The sequence below is a fragment of the Barbus barbus genome (genome assembly GCF_936440315.1).
Source record: "Barbus barbus genome assembly, chromosome: 21".
NCBI lineage: Eukaryota > Metazoa > Chordata > Actinopteri > Cypriniformes > Cyprinidae > Barbus > Barbus barbus.
The window spans coordinates 10,231,113-10,241,204 of NC_136749.1; the positions used below are offsets into that span (position 1 = coordinate 10,231,113).

A 10,092-nucleotide genomic window follows, 5' to 3' on the forward strand; every position below is an offset into this window, starting at 1 on the left:
CTCTCCCTCTCTCTCTCTCTCTCTCTCTCTCGCACACACTGACATTTCGGACATTCATTGACACAATGCAATCTCTAGCTCCTTAGCCTAACCCTACCCATCAGAACTAATCACCTCACCCAAACCCTTACCTTAAACCTAACCTTTACCCAATTATAACCTGATCCCTAAAACCAAGACTTGACACTCAAACAGGCCTTTAAAGGGGTCTCAGAAAGTGAGGACTGAATGACAAAATGTCATTCCATCCTCATTCCAATGGCTTAAAACTTAAACTGGTCCTCACAAAGATAGCTGTACAAACACACACACACACACACACAAACACACACACACACACGTTTGTTTTTGTGAAAAGTGGGGACATCCAATAGGCGTAATGGTTTTTATACTGTACAAACTGTATGTGCTATTACCGTACACCTACCCTACACCTAAACTTAGCCCTCACAGGAGACTGTGCATTTCTTTCCCCAAAAAAAACTTTTTGAAAAGTGGGGACATGGGTCAATGTCCTGAAAAGTCACCTTCACCTTGTAATATCTGTGTCATACCTGTGTCATTATACAAATTTATGTCCTCATTTCTCACAAAAATGTACACACACACACACACACACATTCCCTCTAAAATCACCACCCCCCCATTATGTTATCTGCCAGAGTTCCTTACTTCGAAATTTCCTAGTGCCCCTCATACAGTGCAAACTTATGTCAACACGCTTACACACACACAATCTCTCAGTGTACTATGATTAATGTCTGTTCTCTGTCAGAGCATTGAAAAGGAAAGTGGAGTGGCAAAAAGAGTATACACTGTGTATAATCTCACATTAACACGGCAACTCAACGGATGCCAGGATCAGAATCGTCTCCACATGGGGCCATCCCACCCAAGGATGAGCTTTCCCCACCCTGGGCCCATTCTTAGGTTAATAAGCAAAGCAGTTTTAATTCAAATACATGTGCTCTGACATGTTGCACAGAACTGCATGGCAAAATATATGTGGACACGACATTCTAATTGAAGTTTGATTAATTTCTGTGAGGATAAGTCTTTATTGCTTTCAACTTTGTTGCAAAAGGGCCCTTTTTAATTCCCTGCATGTGCACAATGTATGGTCCATATAAAAATAGTTTACTGAGACCTGTGTGGAAGAACATGATCAGCTTGCACAAAGCCTCGACCTGACACCCTTTGAACACACTTTTGGAATGAATTTTAACGCTTACTGCAAGCCAAGCCACATCGCTCGACAACAGTGCCTGACCTCTCTGATGCTCTTTTGTCTGAGTGGGAGCAAGTCTCTACAGCCCCCATGTTCCAACATGTAGAAGAAAACCTTCCCAGAGGAATTGAAGCTGTTATAGCAGTGAAAGGGACAGATTAATACTTTTCGCCACGCTTTGGAAATTAAATGTTCAACAGGACACAAGAACATCAGTGAGGTCAGACATTGAAGTTGGCTGTTCCATTCATTCCGAAGGTATTCAGTACAGGATCATGACTGGGGTTTTTTACAGTCTAGTCACGTTTTTCCACATCAAACATAGTAAATAATTTCTTTTATGGTCCAGATTGCACAGGGGGATTTCAATTTTGGAGCACAAAAGGCCCACCTCCAACTGTTGCAATAAAGCTTAAAATACACAGTTCTCTAAAACATCATTTGATTTGTAAAAGTTACTGGAACCATATCATTTTTATCATAGTGTGTTGATTTGGGGTATCTTGGAGATGAATTGTATCTAAGTCACATCGATTTGTGCATGGAGTACCCCAGTGTTCAGTCCCAGGACCTCTTCCATTCTTAATATAGGACCTGTTCTCTTCTGAAAATGCACTGCATCGCTGGGACTTATTATCCAGGTACATATTTTTCCTTCAACTGTTACAACATTGGCACACAGCTCTACTTCTCGTTTCAAGCTGACAACTCCACAGTAGCTGCATGGATGTCAGACTGCCTGGTAGCCGATTTGGCCAACATTATCGAAGAATATGTCCAACTCAATCTAGCAAAGACAGAGTTCTTTACTCTTATCAGTCAGTTCAGAAATGCAGTGCAGTTTCATCATTCAGCTAGACACATGTACAATAATGCATCCAGGACAACTGAACTTTACAGAGTGCATTTAAAAGATGACCAGGTCATGCAGATTTTTTTATATTGTTCAAAAACAGTTAGATCTGACCATTTCTATCTGAGCATGCTACACAGCACCTTGTCTTGGGTCTTGTAATCTCTAGACTGGGTTACTGCAGTGCTCTTCTAACTAGCCTTCCTTCATGCACAATCAAACCTCTGCAAATGATGCAGAACGCAGCAGCGCATTTGTTCTTCAATGAGCCAAAGAGAGTGCATGTTATACCCCTCTTTGTCTTGCTTCACTGGCTGCCAGTTGCCTCTTGTACCAAGAAAATATCTTTCACTTTGTCTCACTTTCATCTCTAGTCTGTACTTCTCTGACTAACCTTGAAATTTGTATAGCAGTATGTCTCATATTACTGGCTCTTTAGGATGAATCACTTATGTCTTCCAAGTCACTTTGGATAAAAGCTTTTGCCAATGAATAAATCGAAACAGAAATGGAAGAGCTGGTGTATGTGCAAAGTTTGTGCCCAAACCCTTCTACCCCTCCCCCTACAAAATGACAAAACTCCCCAAAAACAATCACAAGATTCAATTATGTTTTCATTGCTCAAGCTGGCATGCATCATAGTCTTCTCTTATCTGTTTTTTGGCTGTTTGTTTATTTTAGGACTTCCATGGAATGTGTGTATTGGTTCAATTCAATGGATGTTGATTGGATGGAAGCAAGCTTGCAGTCAATTAAAGAAAGAGGCGGGTTTTTTGACTAAATTATTGAAGTCTGGTATACGTCACTAAAGTTTTTGAGTTAAAATTAAGTATATACACTGACCAAAATTATAAACGCAACACTTTTGTTTTTGTCCCCAGTTTTCATGAGCTGAACTCAAAGATTTAAGACTTCTTCTATGTACACAAAAGGCCTATTTCTCACCTATTGCCGAGATAATGCATCCACCTCACAGGTTTCCTTAGGCTGGCCACAATAAGGCCACTCTAAAATTGCAGTTTTACTGTATTGGGGGGGGGACACACGCTGTCGTATACGCCGATCCAGAGCATCCCAAACATGCTCAATGGGTGACATGTCCGGTGAGTATGCTGGCCATGCAAGAACTGAGATGTTTTCAGCTTCCAGGAACTGTGTACAGATCCTTGCAACATGGGGCCGTGCATTATCATGCTGCAACATGAGGTGATGGTCGTGGATGAATGGCACAACAATGGGCCTCAGGATCTCGTCACAGTATCTCTGTGCATTAAAAATGCCATCAATAAAATGCACCTGTGTTCATTGTCCATAACATACGCCTGCCCATACCATAACCCCACTGCCACCATGGGCCACTCGATCCACAACGTTGACATCAGCAAACCGCTCACCACACGACGCCATACACGCTGTCTGCCATCTGCCCTGTACAGTGAAAACTGGGATTCATCCGTTAAGAGAACACTTCTCCAAAGTGCCTCTCCAAAATTTTTTGGTTATGCAAACCTATTGTTGCAGCAGCTGTCCGGGTGGCTGGTCTCAGACAATCTTGGAGGTGAAGATGCTGGATGTGGAGGTCCTGGGCTGGTGTGGTTACACGTGGTCTGCGGTTCTGAGGCCGGTTGGATGTACTGCCAAATTCTCTGAAACGCCTTTGGAGACGGCTTATGGTAGAGAAATGAACATTCAATTCACAGGCAACAGCTCTGGTTAACATTCCTGCAGTCAGCATGCCAATTACACTCCCCCTCAAAACTTGCGACATCTGTGGCATTGTGCTGTGTGATAAAACTGCACATTTTAGAGTGGCCTTTTATTGTGACCAGCCTAAGGCACACCTGTGCAATAATCATGCTGTCTAATCAACATCTTGATATGCCACACCTGTGAGGTGGATGGATTATCTCGGCAAAGGAGAAGTGCTCACTAACACAGATTTATACAGATTTGTGAACAATATTTGAGAGAAATAGGCCTTTTGTGTACATAGAAAAAGTCTTAGATCTTTGAGTTCAGCTCATGAAAAATGGGGGCAAAAACAAAAGTGTTGCGTTTATAATTTTGGTCAGTGTACATGGATGATTTATTCACAATAAGATCTATAACATGCATTTGCAATAGTGCAGATTTTCAGTCCATGCCGATTTTAATAATCCCACTGACATTCATTATTCAGTCATAACTGAAAAATAGAGCCTGAATGATACTTTCAAATGCAGTGTTCACTGTGTTCAGTTCACGACATTTAGAGCCCTGAACAAACCGCATGGTTGAGTATTCCCAGCTCTTGCATATGACAAGCGATTGTATAAACCGAATGTCCCTTAATTAGGCCAGGATAGGGAATACACACAAGGTGGTCCTCAGTGTGGAGTGTTGCTTCCCTGTGAATGATCATTCTGTGAACTCTGTTGTACTTGGATCTTCAAATAAATGTGGTTGTATAATTAGACTGAGATAATTAGGACCACCTGTCGACTCTCTCGCATGTACACACACCTTAGCAGGTAATAATATGGACTCTGAACCCTATAACCTCAATTTTCTTTCTCATGCACATGTGCACACACAAAGGCAATTGGAAAGGGGCCTCTGGATCGATATGCGTTTGTTATTTTGTTGTCTTTTTGAAGGCTCTCTCTGATAGTACTCATTCAATTCTACTTTGAGCAAAGGAGGAGGCCGGTTTGATACACACTCTAGGGCACTGATTTATATCAGCGGTGGGCTCACTGATCCTCACACACAAGCGCACAGCAGTGGATTACATACCCTCCAGAAGCACAAGCGGCGTGCTGGATTTAGACAGCTGTGATTAGCATGATGTATATGTCGTTTATCACACTCATGCACATGTAAGCATACATGTGTGCAAGCACACAAAGAAAATCTGCACACACTGATAGATCTGGATCCAGGACTGACACATGCACCCTACAGATGAAGTTTGACTCCTTATTTGACCCAGTCGTGAGGACATATACAGGTCCTTCTCAAAAAATTAGCATATTGTGATAAAGTTCATTATTTTCTGTAATGTACTGATAAACATTAGACTTTCATATATTTTAGATTCATTACAACACAACTGAAGTAGTTCAAGCCTTTTATTGTTTTAATATTGATGATTTTGGCATACAGCTCATGAAAACCCAAAATTCCTATCTATATTTCATCCGACCAATAAAAGAAAAGTGTTTTTAATACAAAAAAAAAAAAAGTCAACCTTCAAATAATTATGTTCAGTTATGCACTCAATACTTGGTCGGGAATCCTTTTGCAGAAATGACTGCTTCAATGCGGCGTGGCATGGAGGCAATCAGCCTGTGGCACTGCTGAGGTGTTATGGAGGCCCAGGATGCTTCGATAGCGGCCTTAAGCTCATCCAGAGTGTTGGGTCTTGCGTCTCTCAACTTTCTCTTCACAATCTCCCACAGATTCTCTATGGGGTTCAGGTCAGGAGAGTTGGCAGGCCAATTGAGCACAGTAATACCATGGTCAGTAAACCATTTACCAGTGGTTTTGGCACTGTGAGCAGGTGCCAGGTCGTGCTGAAAAATGAAATCTTCATCTCCATAAAGCTTTTCAGCAGATGGAAGCATGAAGTGCTCCAAAATCTCCTGATAGCTAGCTGCATTGACCCTGCCCTTGATAAAACACAGTGGACCAACACCAGCATCACTGACTGTGGGTACTTGACACTGGACTTCAGGCATTTTGGCATTTCCCTCTCCCCAGTCTTCCTCCAGACTCTGGCACCTTGATTTCCGAATGACATGCAAAATTTGCTTTCATCCGAAAAAAGTACTTTGGACCACTGAGCAACAGTCCAGTGCTGCTTCTCTGTAGCCCAGGTCAGGCGCTTCTGCAGCTGTTTCTGGTTCAAAAGTGGCTTGACCTGGGGAATGCGGCACCTGTAGCCCATTTCCTGCACACGCCTGTACACGGTGGCTCTGGATGTTTCTACTCCAGACTCAGTCCACTGCTTCCGCAGGTCCCCCGAGGTCTGGAATCGGTCCTTCTCCACAATCTTCCTCAGGGTCCGGTCACCTCTTCTCGTTGTGCTGCGTTTTCTGCCACACTTTTTCCTTCCCACAGACTTCCCACTGAGGTGCCTTGATACAGCACTCTGGGAACAGCCTATTCGTTCTTTCTGTGTCTTACCCTCTTGCTTGAGGGTGTCAATGATGGCCTTCTGGACAGCAGTCAGGTCGGCAGTCTTACCCATGATTGTGGTTTTGAGTAATGAACCAGGCTGGGAGTTTTTAAAAGCCTCAGGAATCTTTTGCAGGTGCTTAGAGTTAATTAGTTGATTCAGATGATTAGGTTAATAGCTCGTTTAGAGAACCTTTTCATAATATGCTAATTGTTTGAGATAGGAATTTTGGGTTTTCATGAGCTGTATGCCAAAATCATCAATATTAAAACAATAAAAGGCTTGAACTACTTCAGTTGTGTTGTAATGAATCTAAAATATATGAAAGTCTAATGTTTATCAGTACATTACAGAAAATAATGAACTTTATCACAATATGCTATTTTTTTGAGAAGGACCCCTGTACATGAAATCTCTTTTAAATTGGTGTCTCTGTGTCACTAACTTGAAATGCTCAAGGAGCTCCCATCCCTCCTCTATAATTTAGATGTTCCCTCTCTTGAAGTTAACCTACATTCCCTTCCTTCTTGTCTAGACTCCTGTCTATCTGTTCATCATCATCTCTTCCATGTATCTGTCCAAACTGCTTCATGTATAAGGCTTGTCAACTGTCCATATGCTAAACATTGTTGTCCATCAAACATTATCTGCTGTGTATCTGTTTTATAAACACCAACCATGCCCAGGGCAAAATCACATTGCATCTTTCTTTTCGGTTTCTTCCTATGTCCTAGTAAAAATACTAAACTTTAAGTAGAGACTGTGTGCTGGCATCTGGTGGACAGTGATGGTAATACAACAATGTTTAACTATGAACAGCAATGAGTCAACTGAAGGAGGTCTATAATACTGAAGAGATCGATCTCTATCTATTATCCTTCAGCTGAATATTAAATGCCATGTGACTGTTGACACTGGAACTAAAGGCAAATGATGTCCTGATGCTGATGACAACACAAGAACAAACAGTCTCAAGCTAAAAAAAAATTAACTAAAATAAAATAGTTTAAAAACTAAATTATATTGTAATGAAATATTGTCCTGATGCTGGTGACAACACAAGAACACAGTCTCAAGCTAAAAAATAAAACTACAATTAAAAAGATGAAAAATAAAATTATATTGTAATGAAATATTTCAAATTTACAAGTTGCAACAGGCAAAATAAAATAAAGATAAATTAAAATAAAAAAGAAGAACCTGCAAAAAAGGTATTCTGCTTAAATAATGTGTGTATACACAAAGTAAACATTGCATTATTTGTAATTTTCATATTAAATACTTTAAATAAATATAGTTTTTGCAAGTAAAATATATATATATATATTCTCCATGTTTATTATCAGTAATGTACATTAAGGTGTTTTGTGTTCCATTTTCTTTTACTTGGCTTATTGCATTATTTTAGTGTTGTGATGCCTTTATGGCTTTTTCTATTCACGTGCATGATCTGTGCACCATCCACATATGAGTATTGACCACGTTTTATGAACAGGTAACTTACCATGTATGTGGCATTTTATTTTACCACCTATATTATTACGGTAGTTACAGTATAAGCACATTTTAAACTAAAACTCAGATTTTAAGTAGACAATATGTCACTTAATAGAATATATGGCTATAAGTTATAAAATATACAGATGCCAATTTGCCATCCATAATACCTGAGTGTCACTCCTCTGTCGTGTGCGTCATGTGTTCCTGCCTCTTGTGTCCATATTTGGTTTGTTTCCTGTCCTCGTCTAGTGTGATCATTAGTTAATTCTTGTCCAGCTGTGTTTGTCTCGTTATCTATGATTTACCTGTGTATTTATAGTCCTGTCTGTTCAGTTTGATTTCGTCTGGTCTACTCATTACCCCCGGTGTTTCCTGTCTGTAAGCCTTGTCTTGCCCTACCTTGATGTGTTCAGTAAAGACTATTATTTGAGTTTACGTCCTTGTCTGCGTGTTCCTGTTTCCTCCTCGTGTGTGCACTGTGATACTGAGACATTTCCACCGTAAATTTTACAGTGAATATCTGGCAGCCAGTCGCCTCTTTACTGTAAATTTAACGGTATTTTTTACTGACTGTACATTACAAAAGTAATTGCATGCTTCAGCAAGCTGCAGAATTTGAGATATACATTTCATAATGCAAAAATATGACAAGTTTAATACTGATGATTAGGGGATCAGGATTACTTTGCATGAGTGGTGGGAATTGAAAGTGTGTATGTTTGGTATGTACATGATTATGCACATTTGAAAGAACATCATTGTTTTTCTGAATGCACAGTCTCTGTTCCTAAGAGAAAAGGCAGCTGAAGGAGGAGAAAGAGTAATTTGACTCTTCTGTTTCCAGTAAATTAGGCTGAGCATGTCACTGAATGTGCATGCTAAAGTTTTGCTGTAAAGTACATTACGCGTACACTATGACTCATAGCGAGGGAGGGGAGAGGGATTGTTCCATGCTAAGTCTTGGCTGAGCTCCAGGCTCCACTTTGATGCCAGAGGGTCTCCTTCTGTGCAAACTCACCTTCACACTGAGGGATCTGAGAGCTTGCAGAGAGCATTCTGCACGTTTACCTCTCCCAACCTCATAATCGACAGACATTACACATGTTGTCTTTGTTTTTTTAAAGTCTCAGTCTTTTCTAAAATAACTTAAACTGTTATTTTACTGTCGCACCTCTATAACCAAGCAACCAAACCGGATGTTGACTGGGATTTGGATTCGTGTTGAAGTATCAAAGCAAGCACTGTGTTTGATGACCGCTTTTTCCATAGTAACAAAATCCTGTTGTTGTTTTGGAGCGCTGATATTGAATGACGGCCATATGTTCCCCTGATAGTTCCTTCAGTGTCTATGCTAAAGGGAGCCTGCGATGGAGAGTCGTGCAGTCTGAATGAACAGCAGATATTTTCCAAGCCACTGTGTGAAAAAAGAAAAAACCATAATGCACCTGAATCATTAATAGGCCTCGGGAGGATAATGAGTGTTAGAGAGAAAGAGACTGAAAGAGAGAGAGAAAGAGGGAAGTTAAAATGAACAGATGCACAGGATGGGTGAAACTACCTTCCTGCAGGATGGTCAAAGAACAGCCATATCCTTACATGAGCATTATTGTCTAATGCACCTTGAAAATACTAAGCAAATTCCCTGGTAAAATGATCTATATTGCTAATCACCAGATGTTGTGTTTTGGATAGGATCTTATAGTGTTCTGGTCTGCATACCAATCTTTTAACTAGTTTAACTAGCTGATTTTTAAACAGTATGGCTATATGCTTGTCCACATGCCTGAACATAAATAACGCTGATTATGTTGATTACGTTCTGGGTTACTCTTCAAAATGGCAGAAGACGGTAACTCGGGGAGAAGAATTGCTGAATAAATTATGTTATTATTGTTTTCTTTTCTTTCTGCGCACAAAAAGTATTCTTGTAGCTTTGTAAAATTACGGTTGAACCACTGATGCCACATGGACTATTTTACTGATGTCCTTGCTACGTTTCTGTGTTTTGATCATGTAAGGACCCTTGCTGTCTATGGGAGGGTCAGAGAGCTCTTGGATTCCATCAAAAATATCTTAATTTGTGTTCCGAAGATGATCGAAGGGTCTTACGGGTTTGGAACGACATGAGGGTGAGTAATTAATGACAGAATTTTCATTTTTGAGTGAACTAACCCTTTAAGGCCACCTAATATAAAGTGTGATCGAATCATGCATGAAAACTTTTAGTATCTTTTGGAGCTAGGTCCTCATTCACTTTCATTTAATGGAATAGAGTTGCTCATACATTGTGCTAAACTTCTTTTTTGTGTTGTATGTAGGAAAGTCAGTCATATCGGCTTGGACTGTCATTAG

General features: G+C 40.3%; 1 protein-coding gene across 4 annotated transcripts in view; it reads right to left on the reverse strand.

Moving 5' to 3' along the window:
- Positions 1-10,092, reverse strand: part of LOC306886928 (uncharacterized protein) — an 81,484-nt gene that overhangs the window by 58,312 nt on the left and 13,080 nt on the right. Inside the window, exon 5 of one of the 4 annotated variants that reach the window (XR_013785650.1) lies at positions 7,340-9,154. The exons of 2 other annotated variants lie outside the window; for them this stretch is intronic. The gene's annotated coding sequence lies outside the window, so the exon portion shown is untranslated. Of the gene's footprint in view, positions 1-7,339; positions 9,155-10,092 lie in introns of those variants that run through there. One more of the 4 variants, XR_013785651.1, reaches the window with a different exon arrangement.